The 12,420-nt window shown below is 44.0% G+C and overlaps 6 non-coding genes and 1 pseudogene across 6 annotated transcripts; 1 reads left to right on the forward strand and 6 right to left on the reverse strand.

Moving 5' to 3' along the window:
- The first annotated feature begins 3,007 nt into the window (after nucleotides 1–3,007).
- Nucleotides 3,008–3,079, forward strand: TRNAG-UCC. The gene has a single exon. It is a non-coding gene; the product is annotated as a tRNA-Gly (tRNA).
- Nucleotides 3,080–5,600: 2,521 nt separating this feature from the next.
- On the reverse strand, nucleotides 5,601–6,481 carry LOC123809507 (annotated as a pseudogene).
- Nucleotides 6,482–6,684: 203 nt separating this feature from the next.
- Nucleotides 6,685–6,756, reverse strand: TRNAD-GUC. The gene has a single exon. It is a non-coding gene; the product is annotated as a tRNA-Asp (tRNA).
- An 815-nt stretch (nucleotides 6,757–7,571) lies between these two features.
- TRNAP-CGG lies at nucleotides 7,572–7,643 on the reverse strand. Its single transcript has one exon. It is a non-coding gene; the product is annotated as a tRNA-Pro (tRNA).
- Nucleotides 7,644–10,743: 3,100 nt separating this feature from the next.
- TRNAT-AGU lies at nucleotides 10,744–10,817 on the reverse strand. Its single transcript has one exon. It is a non-coding gene; the product is annotated as a tRNA-Thr (tRNA).
- Nucleotides 10,818–11,145: 328 nt separating this feature from the next.
- TRNAS-AGA lies at nucleotides 11,146–11,227 on the reverse strand. The gene has a single exon. It is a non-coding gene; the product is annotated as a tRNA-Ser (tRNA).
- Nucleotides 11,228–11,675: 448 nt separating this feature from the next.
- TRNAI-AAU lies at nucleotides 11,676–11,749 on the reverse strand. The gene has a single exon. It is a non-coding gene; the product is annotated as a tRNA-Ile (tRNA).
- Between the last annotated feature and the right edge of the window lie 671 nt (nucleotides 11,750–12,420).

A 12,420-nucleotide genomic window follows, 5' to 3' on the forward strand; every position in this document is an offset into this window, starting at 1 on the left:
AAAACATAAACAAACTGCAATGAAAGCCTAGACATCACATCTAAAATGTTTTTTGTTGTTGTTGTTTGGGCCTTCATACTCTTCTCTCTCCCTGCCATATCCTGCTGCAGCTCCAGGCCCCACTCCTCTAGGACCCTGTCCACCCACAGGTCCCACAGGTAGCCATCTTGATTATCAGATCAACTGTTCAAATAACCCTTATTGTACTTTATAATGGCCCCAACACATAAGAGTAGTGAAGCCAGCAATTCAGATCTGCCAAAGAGAAGCTGAAAGGTGCTTCCTTTAAGTGAAGAAGGTATGTATGTATGTATGTATGTATGTATAGGAATAGCATAGTATTAATACATACAGTTGGCCCTCCACATCCATAGGTCTTGCATCCACACATTCAACCAAATGCAGATCAAAATGATTTTTAAAAAACATTGTCACCCTGGCTGGTGTGGCTCAGTGGGTTGAGTGCTGGCTTGCAAACTGAAAGGGCATTGATTTGATTCCCAGTCAGGGCACATGCCTGGGTTGTGTGTGAGAGGCAACTGATTGAGATTTTTCTCATATGTTGATGTTTCTCTCCCTCTCTATCTCTTCCCCTCTCTCTAAAAATAAGTAAAATCTTTTTAAAAATTATGCTATTGCTGAATGTACTATGAAGTTAGGCACAAGATGATTACATGGTTGCATCTGTACTGAATATGTACAGACTTTTTTTCCTTGTCATCATTCCCTAAGCAATACAGTATAACAACTATTTACAAAGCATTTCCATTGTATTAGGTATTATAAGTAATCTACAGATAGTTTAAAGTATATGGGAGAATGCGCACATGTTATATGCAAGTACACCATTTTATATACCCTTGAGCATCTTGAAGATTTGGTATCCAAGGGGGTCCTGGAACCAATCCTCCTCAGACACCAAGGGATGACAAAGCGTTGTTTCACATCCCAGCAGGACAAAGTGGGTGGCACCAAATTTCATTAAGCTAGTCAGAACTGTGAACAATTTAAAAGATAATTTTTTTAGCTCTTCATAGATTGTTATCAATCTTTTTAAAAGAAAGCCTATTATCTTTTTTCCTTTTTATTGAATTTATTGGGGTGACACTGACTAACAAAATTATATAGGTTTCTGGTGCACAATCCTACAACAACTTATGAATTTTTATATTGGGTTGGCCAAAAAGTCCATAATGTTTTTTTCCATATGATGGCTGTAATAGTGCTTAGTTGTCTTTAACTTCATTACAGACAATTGTGTTAGAATGTTTTGTGACAGTTGTCATGTCATATCAGTGTACATTAAAAAAACTTATCAAAATTGGTGAATTTTTGTGCAGCCATTTTAATATTGAATATGGAATGAAATATGCTTTGTTGTCTCAAGAAAGGTAAAAATGCAACTAAAACACACACAAAAAAATTTGTGCAGTGTATGGAGAAGGTACTGTGACTGATCGAACGTGTCAAAAGTGGTTTGTGAAATTTCGTGGTACTATTTACATTTTGGCCAAATAATTACTTGCTGTGGGGCTGTCTTACACAGTGGAAGATGTTTAGCAGCACCCCTGGCCTCTACCCATTAGAAGCCAATAGCAGGAGATAGCCAACATACTCGAAATATCCAAATCAATGAAGTTATCAGTGAAAATGGAAAATGTGTCTTTTATTTCACAGTAAAAATGTAATGGATTTTTTGGCCAACCCAATATTTTTCTAATTTTCTATTTATTATTTTCAGACCACAGTTGACAGCGATTATCTGAAATCTCCTTCAGAAAGCAAAGCTGTGGAGAAGGTGGAACCACTGTAGTTTATACAGTTTCTTGAATTTTAGGTGGTTATTAAAATTATAGTTATAAGGACTGTGGAATTATATTCTATTATGATAATAATTAAAATACTGGAATACAAGATTATGGACACTACTGGGAGTTAAATTGCCAAAATTTAAATTGGTTTAGGACATGAGTATAAATTACTATTACTGGACTTTAAAATTATTCATTATTGCTCTATTCCTTCCCATATAGAACACTTATTGCTCCAAATACATTTTGTGAACAGAATTGGGAACCGTTCATGAACAATTTTTGTGTTAGAATATCTAAAATATCTATGAGATTAAAGATATTATTATTGTAATTGGTTGATTTGACGGAAACAGTTAAGATGAAAATAAAAGTTCCAAAGTTTGTACTTTAGCAGAAAATTCAGGCATTTTAGGAAAGAAAATGACAGAAACAATGAGGTTTATATAGTTCTTATCTAATAAAACCAGTTTTGTATTTGTCCCCCTTTCCGGAAAACAGTTATTGCAAACTTACTAGATACTGAACACATTTAGCTTTTGTGATTTCGTGATTTGAACATCGCAGCCCTCTTACCTGGGCTCAGGCACATTGCCATCGCATCAGAAGAGCTTTCATTTCGCGCGGCTTGACAGGTCGAGTGGACAGACACGCGGCAAGCCCCTCCCCTAAGATTTTGTCAGCTTGGTTCTCCGAGTTAAATGCCCTCACTAAGGAGTTAAGCCTCCTACTCCGGACAAAGTGTTCTTAAGTAACACGTGGGTTAAAGCCCAATTTTTTGACCTTGGAACATATTGATCTCATTCAATATAGAAGCGATTTTGTGTCTCGGGATTTATTTCTGGGGATCATAAAGCCATTACGGTGTCGCCGTAGTTTTGGCACCTTAGACTAATTTTCGATTTAATCCCGACTCTGCCAGAGACTCAGAAAACCCCTTTACCTAGGTTTCTCATCTGTAGACGGGGTATAACCACGTAGTCTCTCATGGTGTAATTGGAGTGCACTAGCGGTGATGGAGTCCAGCCTCTCACTCGTGCGTGTTTCGAAAATAACAGGCGTCTCTCTTCTGTCTCGGCGTTGTTCGTACCCACATTTGACTACACCCCAGTTCAACTCCAGAATCATTTCACAGGCCGCAACTATAACAATCTATATAAGCCTTAAGTATGTTAGGAAAAACTAGTTGCTTGTTGGCGTTGGTGGTATAGTGGTGAGCATAGCTGCCTTCCAAGCAGTTGACCCGGGTTCGATTCCCGGCCAACGCAGACTTTGCGTTTTAAAAGAACAAAAAAAAAAAATTTTCTTCCCCTACGTTTCATGGCCCCAGTTCCAAGCGTAAGAGAGCTGCTTAAGGTGTGCAGCTCTCCGAGACCCCGGTGCGATGGCCCGTTCACCGCTCCACACTTAAACGAGTGAGCTGTAATCTCCGCCTGGGATTTCTGGCTCTGTGTTGATAGCCGTAGCCACAGATACAAAAGAGAGGAGGCGAAAGGAATAGAAAAACCTGGTCTCAACTCCCTGGCTGGTGCCGAGCGCGGGTTCGGGACCGCGCGTGGCTGTGGGCAAAAAGCTGATTGCTCAATTTCAAGCTAAGACTGGAAACGCGTATTTATGCTAGGGAGGAAGCACCACGCAGGAGGCCAAAGCTGGCAGCTGGATTACACGAGCTGTACAGTTTTGTGCTGTTGCCCATCTGTTTTTTTAAATTTATCGTCCACGAACACATCTAATAAGCCTACGGAACGGTGAGAATAATGACTAATGAACATATTGAATGGAAAATATAATGGCCAATTTAGCCACAATGCAAGTTACTCGAAGTAAGACATAAACTTGAAATTTAGAATGTGAGCTCAAGGGTCAGGACAAACTATCGATACTCCTCTCTTCTCTTTTCTTTTTTCTTTATTTAAATAGGAAATTATATATAGTATTTTAATTTAACACGTGCACCACTAGATTTTCTTTAAATATCAAGTCAAACCTATTATCCAATTTCCTTTAGTTGGATGGAATTTCACAACACTAGATTATTTTTCAGTATTTCGAAGTACACTCTCTGTATCATTTGGCCATAAAATTCCTCCTTAAAATTATGTTCATTTTATTTTCCTGATTCTTCTCTTAATGTGGTCAATTTTTTTTGTCTTCTTCAGTGACTGAGCTTTTCCTCCAATAGTCAATAGGAATATCTTAAATGTAGGTGCTTCTCAAAGTTGAAAGCACAAAACTCATTCTTTCTCTATTCTATCATCCCTCCTGTGACAGTTTTCTCCATTCTCATCATAGGAGCAAGAAACTATGTGACAAGAAAGTCTAGTCTCTTTAGAGTTAAATTTTATCTCTAACAAATTTTCTTCTTTTTCCTAAAACTTGCTTCTTTTTTTGATACTCCTCCCAGTTGATGATATCAATGTACTTTCAATAAAGCAGAAATAAAATTGAATATAACAATATTCAATTTTCCCATATCTTCAAACCTCATAGTACATCTTTAACCAAATCCCATAAATACTACCTCTGAAAGGCCCTTTTATTTTACTTCCCTTTTCATTGCTACAGATACTCATGTCGACTCATTTAGATTATTAAAAATGTTATCCTCTGCCCCAATTTGTCTCAAAATCTTTCTTCATGTGGGCACTGATAACTTGCTGAAGCACAGATATGATAATGTTATCTGGGTAAAAAAAAAAATGGTTTGATTACCTGTTGTAAAACCTCTCAGCATAATATTCTGTGCCCACCATATTTCAATACCAATTTACAACCTGAGTCTTGATTTTCAAAAGGTTCCCACCCTATCAAGCTTGCTCCCATGACATTAGTGACATGGACCCTTGATTTTCCACAACTTTCACTCAAGCTTGCCTTTCCTGATAATGACCCTATTCCTGAAATGGCATAACTGTTTCACCACTGAAACTATGTACGGTTTAAAAAAATTTTAATTAAACTTACTTTTTAAAGAGAGAGATAGAGAGAAAAACATCAATTTGTTGTTCCACTCATTTGTGCAACCTTAGTGTATTGCCACAACGCTCTAACCAACTGAACTACCTGGCCAGGGCTGTATGCATTCTTAAAGTTACAGGACAAATGCCTGCTCCCCTGTGAAGCATTATTTTACTCTAGTTTGACTTACTTTTCTCCTTATCCAAAAACTAGTGTTTGTACCCTAAATCGAACTACTATTTATACTAAATTATAAGAAATTATCAATATATTTATCTTAGTTTTACTCTGAGTATAAATGACATAAACACAATAGTTTTCCCTATAAATCAATAAAAAAGACTTTTTGAAAAACATAATGGATACTATTTTGTGGGGTTTTTTGAAATTCAAATTCACCTTATAACAACAGTTACAAATTAAACTTTTAATTACATCTTTCTTTTTTCTCTTAAAAAATTTTATTTATTTATTTCTAGAGAGAAGGGAAGGGAGAGAGAAAGAGAGAGAAACATCAACGTGTGGTTGGCTTTTACACTCCCCCTACTGGGGACCTGGCCTGCGACCTAGGCATATGCCCTGACTGGGAATCAAACCAGTGACCCTTTGGTTCGCAGGCCCAAACTCAATCCGCTGAGCTACACCAGCCAGGACATAATTACATCTTTCTTAAAAAGCTGTCAAATTTTCATTCTTTGGGAGATGTTTTCATCAGTTCTCCCAGGTTCAATTCCACAGGTTAAACTTTCTTCATTATTATTAGTAACTTCATACATATAAGTGAGATTGCCATTCATTGCTTTTTCAACTCTTTGAGGACGACTTGCTAGACTAAAAGCTGAGGTGTTTAAGGACATACCACATGAATATTTCCACAATGATTGCACAAAAGCCAAAGTACCAATGACATCATCAACAGGCATACCCTGTCACCCCTTGAAAAGAAAAGCTGAACAAGTTAAAGCTGATGTAAAGAAGACCTAGTAGACTGGAGTCACGATGGAAGTGTTGAGTATGTCCAGCGCCCTGTTCAGGTAGTTGATCTGCGTGCCCGCCCACACCGTGAGGCTCAGCAGCAGAGCCCAGGCGATGGGGGTGTCCAGCAGAGGCTCCCAGCAAACAGTTCTTTGATCCCAATGCCCAGGCCCTTAACACAGGAGCCAGAAAACGCTCCAATCACAAAACAGATTATGTACAGAGAATGTTTGTATGTCCATCACGAAAATTAATATCAAAGACACAATGACCATAAGTGTCGCAAATACCACAAAACCTGGATTCCGGAGCATGTGAGACATTTCATTTAAAGTCTCCATCTCCTCTTCTTTTGGAGCGTGAATGACCATAACTGCAGATCCTGGAATACTTAGCAAACACCCAATTTTCCCATGAAGATTAAGCCTTTAGTTTAGAAAGTATGAGGAAAGAATGGCACTTATTAGGACGGCGAGAACTCCTAACAGTTACTAGGGTGCCTGGTGCAAAGGCATGTGGAGCAAAATTGACCACCTTACCCCCTCCTCATAGATCACAGGATAGAGAAATGTTGCTGGTGCTGGAGGGCAAGATGATGCACTCCTCAAATCCCAGCTAGCAGGCCCACTGCACTGCTTCCTCTTTGCTATCACTCTTGGTTCACCTCCGCTCACACCCTCACGCAGGTCTTCTACGCCGTCCAGTGAAAGGTGTGAGCAACCGGGAGTTGCAGCCATGCGCGCTGTCTCTTCTATGGATTAGCACCCAGCGCAACTTGCTCCTGCCACCCTCCAATTCTTGTGGCCACTGGTACTAAAGACCGCCCCGAGTCTCTTTATTTTCTTTCTCGCCTTCTTTTTACTTCCATCTCAGGGCTCAGGATGAAGAGTACTTTTTAAATAAGTAGGATTTGAAGAAATGAGAAAAAGTAAACAGACATCTCCCCGTCGGGGAATCGAACCCCGGTCTCCCGCGTGACAGGCGGGGATACTCACCACTATACTAACGAGGAAGACTACAGGAAAGTGGGTTTCCAAATTCTTGATATGATTTTTCCACTGAGCTCAGTGTGCTAAAGCGAGGTTCCCGAGGATTCTGTCCTACTAACCGCTGAGAAATACAGACCAGAAACCTAGCCACGCTCTAAACCGGGGGTCCCTAACCGCCCCCTCACACCCCCGACAACGAACTGATTCCAGTCCGTAGCCTGTTAGGAACAGAGCCGTGAGAGAACCTCGCTTGAACTCCGCCCCTGACCCACACCGGCTTGAGCTCTGCCTACTGTTCCCCGCCGCCCCCCCCCCCGCCGCCTCCCCCGCTAGTCCTTGGAAAAACCGGTCCCTGCTACCAAAAAGTTTGGGGACCGATGTTCTAAACCACAACTGAGGGCGAATCCCCAGAAGGACAGAAACGACCAGGGGCGACCGAGACAGAAGCCTCCAAGGCTGCAGAGACCTGAGTTCTGAGTCCCTGGGTTCTCTCCAAAACACCCCTGAATAAGCCCCACCCCTTTCTGCTGTTATCCACAGGTATAGGTTGACTAGCATCAATCGAGCCGGAAGCAGGCCCTCGCGGACTTGAAAGCGCACCAAGCAGAAAAGAGGGGAGCAGAGATCCTGTCTTGTCCAGTCTACTCCGGATGTGTCTGCGGTGTTCTTGGCAAGTCCAGGAGGACTCTGCACCATTAGCTTCTTCCTGCCTTCAGGGTGTCCACTCAGAACAAAAGTGCTCTCTGCATTTCCATTCCAGAGGCGTAGAAGTACCAAGTACGTACAAGTATTGTAGCAAGTACCTAGGAATACCCTAGTGTCCGCAAAATTCAAAGTAGGGCTCGTCCGGGATTTGAACCCGGGACCTCTCGCACCCGAAGCGAGAATCATACCCCTAGACCAACGAGCCCGCGCGAGGGGGTGACTGCGGACACCTTTAGAGGTCGCACTAGGCTTGCTTCGATCTTAGGGTCGCAAGTCTCTGTGGAACCGCCCCAAGCAGTGTGCTCAGTCATCCTCCGCCCTGCTGGTGCAGGGGTCTGGGTATCTCTCTGCGGGTCCCCGAGCTCCGACTCTTCCCAGGAAATAACATCGAGGAAGTGGAAGAGAGTGTTTCGGTCTCACTCCCGGGCAGCCCTCCAGGGCTGCCTTGAGCACCCGAGTTCCCGCTCCCACCAGTCCATGTCTCGCTGCCATTCCATAACTTGGGGCCTTGACTCTTCCCGCCTCCGCCAGCCATCCTTGGACCCAGAGCCCGGGCGCGTAGCTTTGAAGACAGAGATGAGGTTGCCTGGTTGGGGACAGTTCATGAGCCCTGAAATCCCTAGGTGAACTCCAGCCCCTTTTTTCTCTTCCTGCATCTGTCCATCCTCCTGGAGTAAAGGGCAGGATCATCTAGTAACCCAATTTTCCCAGACTGTATGGTAGTGGAATAATTCCTGGGGCCAAGAAGACCCACGGAAGAGGCTGGCGGGGTGGGGTAGGGGAATCAGCTTTCCAAATTGCCTGAGTGGGGCGGGGCACCAGGCCGGGCACCCAGGACGGTCCCTGACGCCTAACACTCCTACCAGTGTTGGTCCGAGGACTTACCGCCTGTAAAATCAGATTACTCTTACTCTCCCGTCTAGCCTCCACTCTTCAGTTCTCTCCTAGGGTGACCGGAAAAGAGACCGCCTTACTTGCCACCTAAGACACCCAGAAGGTAAGTGCCTGCTTGGTATGGTTCAAAGCCAGTTAGAACCTGACTGCTTAATACACTTGCCATGGTCTCACTCGGGAACTGCCAAGAGTCCTGGCGGGACTTGGTGGTTCAGCTACAGGCCCTTCGGTCTGCCTTCCCTCAGCTCCTTGCCAGCTCCAGGGAGTCTTCCCAGCAGGATTCTGACACGTTCAATACTCGACAGCCTGGAAGCATATCGGCCGAACCATCTCGTTCCATCTCCCAGTGCTGTAATTTGTGGGGCTAGTCCGTCCCTTCCTACTTTACTGACCCACAGATACTTTGGTTGGGAGCTAACTTCAATGAAGGGTTCAGCTTTTTGCTTTTTCTTTTCTCGGGGTTCCTGGCCATGTGGGGGGCAGGGAGAGCAGTAGAGAGCAGCTTGGCCTTTCCAGGCAGTGTTCCAAGGCTTTCAGGTGGATGCAAAAAAGCACTCAGGGATCATCTTCTGGCATCACCTTCCTTCTACCCTTTTCCAATTCCTGTCTCCCACCTCTTCTGCCCCAGCTTTCCTCCAAGTTTCCCATCACCTCTCTCTTCCTTGGTCTCAGGCACTTAACCTTCACAAAGGTGGAGGCCTAAATCCCTTATAGATCATGAGGAAAGCTATGGACACTTTTCCTGGAAAAGTCCATGCAATATCAGGGAATTCACAGGTATCCTGAAACCCTCATCCATGGACCCCACTTTTGGAATCCAAGAACTAAGATGTAAAAAACTGATCATTGTTCAACATTTGTTGCATGTATTTTACATTTTGACAGGAGTCAAAAATTTGCACACAAAGATTGAGCTGTAAGGTATAGCTTTGAATAGTAACAATTGTTTGAAAGAGATTGAGTGGGAAAAAATGAAATGATATTTTTGGTGAATTTGCAATGGCAGCAACCCTACACCTCCAGCACTTTTACTAAATTGGGACCCTGGTATCATCCTGATTTTTTTTTTCTCCTTCAGACTACACATTCTGTCAGTTACTGAGTCCTATTGCTTTTTAATAGTAAACATGTCTCAAATTCATCCTCTCCTCTCCATCTCTCCTACAACTCCACTGGTGCAAGCCTTTGACATCTCTGTAACCAATCCCGGCCCACCCCCACCCCCCCACTCCGCGCCTCACTCCATACTCTGATTCCAGTGTTATTCTTCTATGTAGCATTTATTGAGTATATTATATAATTTAAGTTTTAAAACATTTTTATTCTGTTTTTTGTTCCCTGCTGAATTCCCAGGGCCTAGAACAGTGGTTGTTACGTAGTACACTAGTTGTTTAATAGAACATATGGCACATTTCCACGTGGTCTCCTTAAGACTTTGCTTATCTCCTCCAGAAAGCCTCCCCTGACTAATCTCCACTCTCAGGCTCAGTAAGAGGCCACTTCTATTCTCTGTGTTCTCACAACACCTTTACTTTGTGATGTGACTGTGTCTTCCTCCCTATGAGCTCTCTGAGAAAAGGAGCTGTGCCTTCTTTACTTATTTACACACAGTGTGCAGCCCACTGATTGGCATAAACCTGGTCTCAGTGGTGCTGCAGCATTTACTTTATCTGTCACCTTCGCATAGTGATTCCTTCAAGCCAACATTTTTGCTCAGACATGGTTCTCAGGCTAAGGAATGGAGTCTAGACCTTCTGCCTATCTTCCAAGGAGTGTTAGGTCCTGCCAACAGCCCAAGTTTTTAGTTCTTGTCTCCTTCTCCACAGCATTTACTTCTACCCTCACCAGCCTAGCTTTAATACTCCACAATTGGGCCCTGCCCTTCCAAGGAGTCTGGAGACTCCACCCAGAATGCTCACTCTTCTACTCCCACCCCATTCACAAGGTCCCAGCCCTTCATCGCCTACTGCAAGAAACTAGAAGTTGCCAGGCCAGTCATCCCTGCTAACTCCTAACCCTGACTACCATCCTGTGGAGGCAAATGAAGATAACTGCACATAGAAGATTCACCCTCCATCCTGTTACATCCTGGGTTATGGTCTGGGAGGTGGAGCAGCTCCTCGCGCGGGGTTGGCAGTGGTCGCTCGGTCTGGCCCACCAGCACTAGGCGGGTGTGGCATCAGCAGGGAAAAAGAAGGCGTAGGTCTCCTCGGGATTCCCAGCTTGGTCACAGATCAAAATTTTGGAGCCATCACTTCACGGGATTGGCAGCTCATCTCAGCAGGAAATCTGGATGCTCGAGTGCGAAACTGTGTAACCCTTGTGTCCTCTGGTATAAAAGAAATTGATTAATGAATTAGTGGATATGGATTCAACGACAAAAGTAAAAGTGGCATTAGAGTTGGAACTAAAGGCACCGCTGGGATTCGAACCCAGGATCTCCTGTTTACTAGACAGGCGCTTTAACCAACTAAGCCACGGCGCCGACGCTGGCAACGATCTCTCTCATCCCACACTACAGGAAAATAAGGCTGGAGCCTGGCTACATCAACTTTTCCGGAATTTTTCTAAAGTTAATTTTGACATACCAAATAGGTTTGGAGTCAAATATCCACCCATGGGACTTCCTCGTACCTCCAATGCCGAAAAGAGTAAACGGAAAAACTCAACCCTCGCCAAAGTGCGTGGTTGGGGAGCTACCCTGAATCAAAGATTCCTGAGACCTGAGGATTTCTTACGTACCAATTGAATCAGTCTTCTGACTTTGGGCAAGAGGGATGTACCAGGGAAGAGAAAAAAACACAAGCTGTAGACGTAGTCGGCAGGATTCGAACCTGCGCGGGGAGACCCCAATGGATTTCTAGTCCATCGCCTTAACCACTCGGCCACGACTACTTACACGTAGCGCGTTTGCTCGTCTGAAGGTTTTCATCGTTCTTCTCCCAGGCAACAACAACCCTCTTTCACAAATACATGGTTCCAGGGCTAGGAGGTCGGCGAGGGTGAACACCGGGGCAGGTTAAAATCAGAATCTACCCTACGCTCGCGGTTCTGCCTCACACCCGACTTTCTGGGATCCTTGTCCCGGATCTTCCACTTTCTCCTACCGGCCTACAACAATGCGTTCCCAGGGAAGAGAAGACACGGCAGCCTCCGGGGAACGAACGCTCCCTGAGCCCCAGACCAGGGAGCACCCTTCCAAAGCTTGGAGTGACTAGCAATTCAGGTTTTGAAAAAGCATTGGGTCTTGTGTCGTTTGCGGTCAGAAAAACAACTGGCTCTGGGCGGAAAGTTCCTGGTAACAGTATACATAGCATGGAGGGGGGATTTAGAGCTGGAAGTCTGGCCCGTACGGGGATCGAACCCGCGACCTTGGCGTTATTAGCACCACGCTCTAACCAACTGAGCTAACCGGCCAGGGATGCAAATTGAGGTTCTCAAATGTCCCTATCTGCATCGTTAAATTACATAGGCAAACTCAAACCATCACCAAATAAATCTGATATTGAATTTGTTAGGCTCTAAAAGTCTTCCGAATACAAATTAGAAGTGATCTCCAAAAGGCCAGAAAAGAATGCCCTCTGAAAACCTGTAAGATGCTCTCTGCCTCTTCAATGAGCAAACAGTTCCCAGGAAAGAAATGGGAGAATACCGAACAAATGCATGAGCACCTTTAATTGATCCTGTAACCCCTACGGTTCTGACTTAGGAATTCCTACCTGTCTTACTGTGTGGATCAGGGATCTCTCTCCGCTCCGACCCATTGGAAACGCACAGCAATGACTTTACAGGGGTTCCATGGTATAGGTTTCTCGTATGACTCCTAATGCTTGGCACTCCCCCTAACTCCACCCCCTTATACCTATCTTGAACTTCCCAACAAATCCAGGCTTGTATACTGATTTCTTCCCCAGCCCAATCTTGCTGGGACCATAGTAGGGATGTTATTTACCCTGCCTCCAACTAGCGCCCATTTACTCCCTTTAGGACTGACTTTTGGTATCATTTCTTCTGGTGGACTAGAGGCTCTAAAACCAGTTTTGGCATTGGTGGAAAACAAGGGCAAAAATGATGGTAAACAATGGGCT

The sequence above is a fragment of the Phyllostomus hastatus genome, unplaced genomic scaffold, assembly GCF_019186645.2.
Source record: "Phyllostomus hastatus isolate PE091 unplaced genomic scaffold, TTU_PhHast_1.1 phas_scaffold_55, whole genome shotgun sequence".
NCBI lineage: Eukaryota > Metazoa > Chordata > Mammalia > Chiroptera > Phyllostomidae > Phyllostomus > Phyllostomus hastatus.